This window comes from Mobula hypostoma, chromosome 3 (genome assembly GCF_963921235.1).
Source record: "Mobula hypostoma chromosome 3, sMobHyp1.1, whole genome shotgun sequence".
In the NCBI taxonomy this organism is placed as follows: Eukaryota; Metazoa; Chordata; class Chondrichthyes; order Myliobatiformes; family Myliobatidae; genus Mobula; species Mobula hypostoma.
In genome coordinates this window covers 14,225,781-14,237,913 of record NC_086099.1, presented here as the reverse complement: position 1 = coordinate 14,237,913, position 12,133 = coordinate 14,225,781, and the positions used below count along the sequence as shown (strand labels likewise).

The window sequence follows — 12,133 nt, the reverse complement described above, 5'->3', positions numbered from 1 at the left end:
GCGGGAAAGACAGCAGAGCAGCAGTGGCTGGAGTTTATGCGAGAAATGAGGAATGTGCAAGACAGGTATATTCCAAAAAAGAAGAAATTTTCGAGTGGAAAAAGGATGCAACCGTGGATGACAAGAGAAGTCAAAGCCAAAGTTAAAGCAAAGGAGAGGGCATACAAGGAAGCAAAAATTAGTGGGAAGACAGAGGATTGGGAAGTTTTTAAAACCTTACAAAAGGAAACCAAGAAGATCATTAAGAGAGAAAAGATTAACTATGAAAGGAAGCTAGCAAATAATATCAAAGAGCTTTTTCAAGTATATAAAGAGTAAAAGACAGGTGACAGTCGATACAGGACCGATAGAAAATGATGCTGGAGAAATTGTAATGGGAGATAAGGAGATGGCAGAGGAACTGAATGAGTATTTTGCATCAGTCTTCACTGAGGAAGACATCAGCAGTATACTGGACACTCAAGGGTGGCAGGGAAGAGAAGTGTGCGCAGTCACAATTACGACAGAGAAAGTACTCAGGAAGCTGAATAGGCTAAAGGTCGATAAATCTCCTGGATCAGATGGAATGCACCCTCGTGTTCTGAAGAAAGTAGCTGTGGAGATTGCGGAGGCATTAGTGATGATCTTTCAAAAGTCGATAGATTCTGGCATGGTTCCGGAAGACTGGAAGATTGCAAATGTCACTCCGCTATTTAAGAAGGGGGCAAGGAAGCAAAAAGGAAATTATAGACCTGTTAGCTTGACATCGGTGGTTGGGAAGTTGTTGGAGTCAATTGTCAAGGATGAGGTTACAGAGTACCTGGAGGCATATGACAAGATAGGCAGAACTCAGCATGGATTCCTTAAAGGAAAATCCTGCCTGACAAACCAATTACAATTTTTTGAGGAAATTACCAGTAGGCTAGACAAGGGAGATGCAGTGGATGTTGTATATTTGGATTTTCAGAAGGCCTTTGACAAGGTGCCACACATGAGGCTACTTAACAAGATAAGAGCCCATGGAATTACGGGAAAGTTACATACGTGGATAGAGCGTTGGCTGATTGGCAGGAAACAGAGAGTGGGAACAAAGGGATCCTATTCGGGTTGGCTGCCGGTTATCAGTGGTGTTCCACAGGGGTCAGTGTTGGGGCCGCTTCTCTTTACATTGTACATCAACAATTTGGATTATGGAATAGATGGCTTTGTGGCTAAGTTTGCTGACGATACGAAGATAGGTGGAGGGGCCGGTAGTGCTGAGGAAACGGAGAGTCTGCAGAAAGACCTGGATAGATTGGAAGAATGGGCAGAGAAGTGGCAAATGAAGTACAATGTTGGAAAGTGTATGGTTATGCACTTTGGCAGAAAAAATAAATGGGCAGATTATTATTTAAATGGGGAAAGAATTCAAAGTTCTGAGACACAACGGGACTTGGGAGTCCTCGTACAGGATACCCTTAAAGTTAACCTCCAGGTTGAGTCAGTAGTGAAGAAGGCGAATGCAATGTTGGCATTCATTTCTAGAGGAATAGAGTATAGGAGCAGGGATGTGATGTTGAGGCTCTATAAGGCGCTGGTGAGACATCACTTGGAGTACTGTGGGCAGTTCTGATCTCCTTATTTAAGAAAGGATGTGCTGACGTTGGAGAGGGTACAGAGAAGGTTCACTAAAATGACTCCGGGAATGAGACAGTTAACATATGAGGAACGTTTGTCCGCTCTTGGACTGTATTCCTTGGAGTTTAGAAGAATGAGGGGAGACCTCATAGAAACATTTCGAATGTTAAAAGGCATGGACAGAGTGGATGTGGCAAAGTTGTTTCCCATGATGGAGGAGTCTAGTACGAGAGGGCATGACTTAAGGATTGAAGGGCGCCCATTCAGAACAGAAATGCGAAGAAATATTTTTAGTCAGAGGGTGGTGAATCTATGGAAGTCATTGGGTGTATTTAAGGCAGAGATTGATAGGTATCTGAGTAGCCAGGGCATCAGTTATGGTGAGAAGGTGGGGGAGTGGGACTAAATAGGAGAAAATGGATCAGCTCTTGATAAAATGGCGGAGCAGACTCGATGGGCTGAATGGCCTACTTCTGCTCCTTTGCCTTATAGAACATAGAACATAGAATAGTACAGCACAGTACAGGCCCTTCGGCCCACAATGTTGTGCCGACCCTCAAATCCTGCCTCCCATATAAGCCCCCACCTTAGATTACTCCATATACCTGTCTGGTAGTCTCTTAAACTTCACTAGTGTATCTGCCTCCACCACTGACTCAGGCAGTGCATTCCACGCACCAACCACTCTCTGAGCAAAAAACCTTCCTCTAATATCCCCCTTGAACTTCCCACCCCTTACCTTAAAGCCATGTCCTCTTGTATTGAGCAGTGGTGTGCTGGGGAAGAGGCACTGGCTATCCACTCTATCTATTCGTCTTATTATCTTGTACACCTGTATCATGTCTCCTCTCATCCTCCTTCTCTCCAAAGAGTAAAGCCCTAGCTCCCTTAATCTCTGATCATAATGCATACTTTCTAAACCAGGCAGTATCCTGGTAAATCTCCTCTGTACCCTTTCCAATGCTTCCACATCCTTCCTATAGTGAGGTGACCAGAACTGGACACAATACTCCAAGTGTGGCCTAACCACAGGTTAATAGAGCTGCATCATTACATCGCGACTCTTAAACTCTATCCCTCGACTTATGAAAGCTAACACCCCATAAGCTTTCTTAACTACCCTATCTACCTGTGAGGCAACTTTCAGGGATCTGTGGACATGTACCCCGAGATCCCTCTGGCTCCTCCACACTACCAAGTATCCTGCCATTTACTTTGTACTCTGCCTTGGAGTTTGTCCTTCCAAAGTGTACCACCTCACACTTCTCCGGGTTGAACTCCATCTGCCACTTCTCAGCCCACTACTGCATCCTATCAATGTCTCTCTGCAATCTTTGATAATCCTCTACACTATCTACAACACCACCAACCTCTGTGTCGTCTGCAAACTTGCCAACCCACCCTTCTACCCCCACATCCAGGTCGTTAATAAAAATCACGAAAAGTAGAGGTCTCAGAACAGATCCTTGTGGGACACCACTAGTCACAATCCTCCAATCTGAATGTACTCCCTCCACCACCACCCTCTGCCTTCTGCAGGCAAGCCAATTCTGAATCCACCTGGCCAAACTTCCCTGGATCCCATGCCTTCTAACTTTCTGAATAAGCCTACCGTGTGGAACCTTGTCAAATGCCTTACTGAAGTCCATATAGATCACATCCACTGCACTGCCCTCATCTATATGCCTGGTCACCTCCTCAAAGAACTCTATCAGGCTTGTTAGACACAATCTGCCCTTCACAAAGCCATGCTGACTGTCCCTGATCAGACCATGATTCTCTAAATGCCTATAGATCCTATCTCTAAGAATCTTTTCCAACAGCTTTCCCACCACAGACGTAAGGTTCACTGGTCTATAACTACCCGGACTATCCCTACTACCTTTTTTGAACAAGGGAACAACATTCGCCTCCCTCCAATCCTCCAGTACCATTCCCGTAGACAACGAGGACATAAAGATCCTATCCAGAGGCTCAGCAATCTCTTCTCTCGCCTTGTGGAGCAGCCTGGGGAATATTCTGTCAGGCCCCGGGGACTTATCTGTCCTAATGTATTTTAACAAATCCAACACCTCCTCTCCCTTAATATCAGCATGCTCCAGAACTTCAACCTCACTCATATTGTCCTCACCATCATCAAGTTCCCTTTCATTGGTGAATACCAGAGAGAAGTATTCATTGAGGACCTCGCTCACTTCCACAGCTTCCAGGCACATCTTCCCACCTTTATCTCTAATCGGTCCTACCTTCACTCCTGTCATCCTTTTTTTCTTCACATAATTGAAGAATGCCTTGGGGTTTTCCTTTTCCCTACTCACCAAGGCCTTCTCATGCCCCCTTCTTGCTCTTCTCAGCCCCTTCTTAAGCTCCTTTCTTGCTTCCCTATATTCCTCAATAGACCCATCTGATCCTTGCTTCCTAAACCTCATGTATGCTGTCTTCTTCCTCCTGACTAGATTTTCCACCTCACTTGTCACCCATGGTTCCTTCACCCTACCATTCTTTATCTTCCTCACCGGGACAAATTTATCCCTTACATCCTGCAAGAGATCCCTAAACATTGACCACATGTCCATAGTACATTTCCCTGCAAAAACATCATCCCAATTCACACCCGCAAGTTCTAGCCTTATAGCCTCATAATTTGCCTTTCCCCAATTAAAAATTTTCCTGTCCTCTTTGATTCTATCCTTTTCCATGATAATTATAAAGGCCATAATTATAATTATATGGTCTTATGGTCCAATAGAATAATAACCATTATAGAAACAATGAAAGACTGCACTAACTTGGGCACTCGACCACTGTGCAAAAGACAACAAAACTGCACAAATAGAAAAAGAAAGGAATAATAATAATTAATAATCAATAAACATAGAGAACATGAGGTGAAGAGAGTGAAAGTGAGTCCGTTGGTTATGGGGACACTTCAGTGATGGTTGTGGGGTAAGAACTATTCCTGAACAAGGTGGTGTGAGTTGTGAGGCTCCTGCACCTTCTGCCTGATGGCAGCAGTGAAGAGGGAGCATGATCTAGCTGGTGGGGGTCCCTGATGATGGATGAACACTAACTTTAATCAGAGGACAGCAAATGGTGAAAAGCCAACAGCTCAACCACAAATGGTCCAATATAAGGATTTCCAACTTTTTTTTATGCCATGGAGCCTTACCATTAACCGAGGGGTCCATGGACCCCAGGTTTGGAACCACTGTTCTAATACAAAAAAGAGAAAGAGAGGGAGGAAAACTCTGCAGACAGTGAGAGGTGCGATTTAATAGATGACAGTACTTTACATAGTTTTCACTGCAACTTGGTATAATGCTTCAGGAACTGTAACTTTGTGCTTGTTACTTATGCAAATAGTTTTATTACAACCTCTGGGACGGCCACCACAGTGACAAAGCTGTTACTTATTGTTCGTCTTTGTCCTTGAGGAGGTGGTATGCTGCCGCCTTGAACCCCCACAGTTCTTCTGGTAAACTTACTCCCACAGCATTGTGTAGGAAGTGTCTAAAAATATGCAGTGCAACAAATTTTGATCCCAAACATTTGTCACGTTGTTTACTTCAAATTAAAACTGTTCACACAATCTCTTGCTCATTGTTTAACAGCTTTTATCATTCCTTTTCCTCTTTCCCAACTGTACAACCCATGGCCTCCCCTCAGTTAATGGTCAGGGTCCATGGCATAAACAAGTTTGGAAACCCCTGCTCTATAGCATGAAGATTAATCTCTCTAACCTCTGGTAATTTCTCTCCCCACCCCCTCTATTTCTCCATTTTCCATTCTGGCTCCCCTCCTACCCCTTTTTCTTCTCACTTGCCCATCATGTCCCTCTGGTGCCCCCCCCCTTCCCTTTCTCCCATGTGGTCCAGTCTCCTCTCCTATCAGTTTCCTTCTTCTTCAGCAGTTTACCTTTTCCACCTATCACCTCACAGCTTCTTACTTTACCCACCTTCCACCTTATCTGGTTTCACCTATCCTCTCCCAGCTTGTCCTCCTTCCCCACCCACAACCTTCTTATTCTGGCCTCTGCCCCCTTCCTTTCAAAGGGTCTTGGCCCAAAACCTCCATTGATGCTGCCTGACCTGCTGAGTTCCTCCAGCATTCTGTGTCTTTCGCAGGTCACTCTTAGTGCTTTCATCCCCATTCACCCTCCTCTACTCTTTGCTTTTTTTCCCTTTCACGTGTTTTCCTCAATTGTGTCAATTCCTTTTCTCATCCGGGGTGGCACGGCAGCGCAGTGTCTAGCACAATGGTCTTACAGCAGCTGGCGATCACAGATCAGGGTTCAATTCCCGCCGCTGTCTGTAAGGGGTTTGTACTTTCTCCCTGTGTCCTCCGCGTGCTCTGGTATCCTCCCACATTCCAGAGACGTGCAGTTAGGGTTAGCGAGTTGTGGGCAAGCTATGTTGTTGCATGATGCAAGGTGCTGCCTGAAGGCTGTCCCCAATAAACGCTTGGACTGCGTTGGTCATTGATATAAACGACGCATATGTTTCCATGTACATGTGGTAAATAAAGCTAATTTCTTTTTTTAAATCCCTCTCTCATCTCCCATTTATAGTCAATCCTCTTTCTCTGCTGCAAGCTTGGAAATTCAGCCTCTATTCACAACATCATTTATTTTCACCATTTTCCAGACACAGTCTTGGCCTGGTTATGATTGTAGTTGATATACTAGACCAGGTTTGCATCTAATGCACTCACCTTAAAGGGGGGAGAAAGAATTTGGTGCAGTTTAGAGATCTAGATACATCCATTAATTGAAAAGGCAAACTTGGCAAAATATTTATAATTCAGAATCAGAATCAGGCTTAATATCACCCACATACGTGATGGAATTTGTTCCCTTTGTGGCAGCAGTAAAATGCGATACATGAAAATAATGGGAAAAACTGAATTGAAGTAAGCATGTATTAAATAAGTAGTGCAAAAACAGCAATAAAAAGTAATGAGGTAGTGCTCATGGGCATTTCCTGAGCGATGTGGGTCCTTAACATTGGATTCTGCCTTTTGAGGCATCGATCCTTGAAAATGTCCTGGATGCTGGGGAGGCTGGTGGACTTGAAGGAGCTGACTGAGTTCACAACTCTCTGCAGCTTATTTCGATCCCCCCGCAATACCAGGTGGTGATGCAGCCAGTTAGAATGTTCTCCACCGTATATCTGTAGAAATTTATTTAACAAGTATACATTGAAAGCATATACAGTGAAATGTGTCATTTGTGTTAATGACCAACACACCCAAGGATGGGCCGGAGGCAGACTGCAAGTGTTACCACATATCCTAGCACCAACACAGCATACCTACAATGCTCGACAGTGCAACAAAGAACACAACAAGCAACAATACAGGACTGCAAAACAAGCCTTTTTAATCCCATACACACAGACAGTTTTCCAGCTTCAGGACAGGCCTTCAGCATCTGGTCTTTTGCCATTGGGCTTCGACTTACAGTCCACTGATAGACCTTCTTCAGTATCAATCTACAGGCTAGCTAATGATGGGACCTCGAACTCCAGGCATGCCGAATGGCCATCCCTCATGCCTCAAGGTCGCACGGATTCCTGCCCACTAGCCTTTGATTGGAGCAGAGGCCTGAACCGCGTATGACCTACGTCACCCACCCACGTTGCTAGACCTTGAACATGGAATGCAGAGCAAAGACTTGACATCTAACTCCTCCACATTCCTGGCCCTAAACCGTAATCTAATCTCCTACCTTCCCAAATACTAACCTAGCCTCTGACTCCCCTCTCTGTCTCCAGAACCAAACACAAGAACTTGAAAGACAAATAAATCTAAATCATGATGTTGGCGGAGAACGTAGTGAGGCACCACCTTGAAAACAATTAACCAAATGTTTAATAAATCAACTTTCAGATTAATCAGGTGTACATTTTTTCTCTTAGCTTATGAATTCTATATAAAATAGCATAATTAAAGCCCATAAGACACAAGACCACAAGACATAGGAGTGGGAATAGGCCATTTGGCCCATCGAGTCTGCTCTGCCATTTGACCATAGCTGATTTGTTTTCCCTCTCAACCCTATTCTCCTGCCTTTTCCCGTAATCTTTGACACGCTCACTAATAAAAAACTTATCAACCTTCAGTTTAAATACACCCAAAGTCTTGGCCTCCACAGCTTTCCATGGCAATGAATTCCACAGATTAACCACTCTCTGGCTGAAGAAATTCCTCCTTCTCTCTGTTCCAAAGGGATGTCCTTGTATTAAGACCATAAGACAAAGGAGCAGAACTAGGCCATTCAGCCAATTGAGTTTTCTCCGCCATTCCATCGCGGCTGATCCCGGATCCCACTCAACCCCATACACCTGCCTTCTTACCACATCCTTTGATGCCCTGACGGATCAAGAAACGATCAGCTTCCGCCTTAAATATATACAGACTGCAGTCTGTGGCTGAGCGTTCCACAGATTCACAACTCTCTGGCTAAAAAAAAATCCCTCCTTACCTCTGTTCTAAAGGGTGACCCCTCAATTTTGAGGCCGTGCCCTCTAGTTCTGGATAGCCCAACTATAGGAAACATTCTCTCCACATCCACCCTAGATAGTCCTTTCAACATTTGATAGGTTTCAATGAAATGTTCCCCTCATTCTTCTAAACTCCAGCAAGTACAGGCCCAGAAACACCAGAACACTCCTCAAATGTTAACCCTCTCATTCCTGGGATCATTTTCATGACCTTTCTCAACGTCTTCTCCAATGCAGCACGTCCTTTCTTTGAAAGGGGTCCAAAACTGCTCACCATGCATGTGCTGTCAGAACAATGCATAGTAATGCCTCAGGCTAACGAGACCTGTCACCCTTTAGGCCCATCAGCTAAAATCTTTGCTTTCCAGCTGACATTAATTTATACACACTGACTGGGTTGTTTGCCAAGGACACAGAAAAAACTGTCAGCACCCAATAAGCTGCTACTGCAAGGATGTCCTAGATACTCAACTTCCTGCAGCTGAAATATCAGCAGAGATTATTTCCATATGGATATACTTCCCCTATGAATAAAAAGTTCTCTTGCACCGAAATAGTGTAAATTTGCAACACCCTCAGCCCTCACTAACAAAAAAAACATAGCATCTTATATGGATAATGAATTTTAAACAGTTGGTTGATACTGCACTCAAATACCTCTTTGATATCAAGAGCAGTCAGATTCAATTTGCCTCTGTAATTCAACTCTTCTCTCCCTTTGATCCAGGCCACAATAGGACCTGAATCAACACACACAAACTGCTGGAGGAACTCGGCAGGTCAGGCGGCATCTATGGAAACGAATAAGCAGTCAACCTTTTGGGCCGAAACCCTTCTTCGGGACTGATAGGAGATGAATTCTTCATTCTAAGATGCGAGATTGTTTATTGTCAAAATGATTGTAACTCCAGATCCAATGCGACAGAATAAACAACAAGCATAAGGTGAAGCGTGGAGTTCTGAATCCGTGATTCATGGATTGGACTCTTTCAGGTTTATGATTTCATAGTCTGTGTTCTCCTCCATTCTTTCTAGTTGCTATTGGCACATTGTGTGTGTGTGTACGCGCTTGCTGGGAGGGGGTTGATGTTCCTGTTACCGCTTGCATGATTTGTTCAATTTTTTTGTGCAAGGTGGGAGGGGTTCAGGTTTGGGGTTTGATGTTCTTCTTGAGACTTGCATGATTCCTTTCTTTTTACATGGGGGGGTGGATGTTTTTCTTTGAACAGCTTTCATGGTTTTCTTTGTTTTGTGGCTGTCTGCAGAAGACAAATCTCAGAGCTGTATACTGCATACATACTTTGATAATAAGTGTACTTTGAACCTTGAAGAAAACAATAAATATAAAACAATGCTGTAAAACACAATGTACACATAGACTGACAGGACGTACAGTACATAAAGGGACAATAGGTTATGTGTAGGTGGTGGTGGTGGGGTGGGTTACTGGGTGGAGGGGTTGATCAGCCTGATGGTTTGAGCAAAGTAACTGTTTATGAATCTGCCGGTCCTGGCGTGGATGGTACATAGCCTCCTCCCTGGTGTAAGTGGGACAAACAGTCCATGAGAAGGGTGGCTGGGATCCTTCCTGATATTATTAACCATGTTCTGGCACCTTTCTGTATACATTGAGCCAATAGGCTGGTCCTGGACTTATTTCTTGAGCCAATAGGCTGGTCCTGGACTTATTTCGTAATTTACTGGCATAATTTACATATTACTATTTAACTATTTATGGTTCTATTATTATTTATTATTTATGGTGCAACTGTAACGAAAACCAATTTCCCCTGGGATCAATAAAGTATGTGACTATGACATGACCCTAATGGTGGGTAGGCTGGTGCCACTGATCATCCACCAACTCCACTGTTGAAGTTTTGGTTGAATCGCTCTTTGCCTAGAACCTCCCCCTTGACCTTTCCACCATGGGTGACCCTACCAGGAGGTAAACATCAGGTGGCTAAACTCCAGTCAGCGTCGCTCTTGGGATCTTAGGAACACACACGCATCTCCACCACGACAAGGTGACGATCCTCGGAGAAGCCCCACTGGAGAGCCCTCGTGTCCGCTGCAGTGCAGTGTTTGTACCATGCCATGCGACCATTTGTGATATTCGTAATTGACTGCTTCAGTTGTCATAGCGTCAGAGAACACTACACCACAGAAATGGGCCCTGTCGTGTCATTAATCTGCCTAGTCTCATCGATCTGCTCTCGGACCATAGCCCTTCGTACCCCTCCCATTCAGTAGCAGTTTCTGAAATGCTGAAAATGAACCTACATCCACCACTTCCACTGGCAGCTCATTCCACACTCTCACCACCCTCGGAGAGAATAGGTTTCCCCTCATGCTCCGCTTAAACTTTTCACTTTTCACCCTTAACCCGTGACCTCTAGTTCTAGTCTCGCCCAATCTCAGTGGAAAAAGCCTACTTGCATTTACCCTATCTATACCCCTCATAATTTTGTACACCTCCATCAAACAGATACATCTTTGCAATTGCTTTCCAGCTTTATTCATTTATGTGGGGCTCTAAACAGCATTAAAACAGAAAATGCCAGGAAATCTCAGCAGGTCAGATAGCTTCAATCGGAACCGAAAAAGATTTGAAGCATCAGCTCAGTTTCTCTTTATGTCAAAACAAATTTGCCCTGCTGGGTTTTCCAGCATTTTCCATTTTAATTTCAGATTTCCACCATCTTGTGTTTTTTTTAAATTTCAGGGAGGATAACATGATTTACAGGTGACATACAGGCACAAGAATATGTGGATCGTGGATCAGCCTCTAGAGCCACCCAAGGACCCACCAATAAACAACCCCTTAGGACAGGAGTTCCCAACCTTTCTTTATGCAATAACCATATAACCATTACAGCACGGAAACAGGCCATCTCAGCTGTTCTAGTCCATGCCGAACTCTTACTCTCACCTAGTCCCACCGACCTGCACTCAGCCCATAACCCTCCATTCCTTTCCTGTCCATATACCTATCCAATTTTTCTTTAAATGACAATATCGAACCTGCCTCTACCACTTCTACTGGAAGCTCATTCCACACAGCCACCACTCTCTGAGTGAAAAAGTTCCCCCTCGTGTTACCCCTAAACTTTTGCCCCCTTACTCTCAACTTATGTCCTCTTGTTTGAATCTTCCCCACTCTCAGTGGAAAAAGCCTATCCACGTCAACTCTATCTATCTCTGTCATAATTTTAAATACCTCTATCGTCCCCCCTCAACCTTCTACGCTCCAAAGAATAAAGACCTAACTTGTTCAACTTTTCTCTGTAACTCAGGTGCTGAAACCCAGGTAACATTCTAGTAAATCTTCTCTGTACTCTCTCTATTTTGTTGACATCTTTCCTATAATTTGGTGACCAGAATAGTGCCCTTGCCATTAACTTTGGGGTCCATTGACCCCAGGTTGGCAACCCCTGCCTTTGGAGAACATTATATTTCACTGGCGTGATCACACGACAACTACAGGTAACATTGCACACAGTGAACAGATTTGTCCGCATAAATCATTCAATTCTTCCACACGATCATCTCCTTGTATCACAAAACTGCAAACATCCTCTATTGCTTTGATTGGGATCAAGTTTGGATGAACCAGACTTAGCCAATTTCTGCTACTTAAGTTTTTTTTAAAAGGAGACTTTCTCCCAGGGTGGAAAAAGCCAATATGAACAGGGTTAATACTGAGGGAATTGGAGGAAAGTTTGGGGGGGATTTTTTTTCAAAACACAGAAAATGGTGGATGCCTCAAATGCACTTCTGGTGGTGAGACACTCAGACAATAGGGATATTTAAAAGTCCCTTAAACGGGCATATTGATGCAGTGAGCAGTTTGGAGGCGAGTTTGGTGGGGGGGGGATGTTAGAGGTAGTATTTTTTAAAACACAGAGAGTGGTGGGTGCATGGAATGCACTGCCAGGAATGGTGGAAGAAGTAGACACCTTCGGGGCATTTAAAAATACCCTTAGATAGACATATGAATGATAGAAAAAGGAGGGCTATGAAGGAGCGAAGGGTTA

General features: G+C 44.1%; 1 protein-coding gene and 1 long non-coding RNA gene across 6 annotated transcripts in view; one reads left to right on the top strand and one right to left on the bottom strand.

Moving 5' to 3' along the window:
- Positions 1-12,133, bottom strand: part of nedd4l (NEDD4 like E3 ubiquitin protein ligase) — a 466,571-nt gene that overhangs the window by 384,219 nt on the left and 70,219 nt on the right. The window lies entirely within an intron of this gene.
- The window catches only part of LOC134343866 (uncharacterized), a 43,958-nt gene that overhangs the window by 12,448 nt on the left and 19,377 nt on the right, over positions 1-12,133 (top strand). The window contains exon 2 of the long non-coding RNA XR_010017336.1: positions 8,824-9,040. This is a non-coding gene — a long non-coding RNA (uncharacterized LOC134343866). The remainder of the gene's footprint in view (positions 1-8,823; positions 9,041-12,133) is intronic.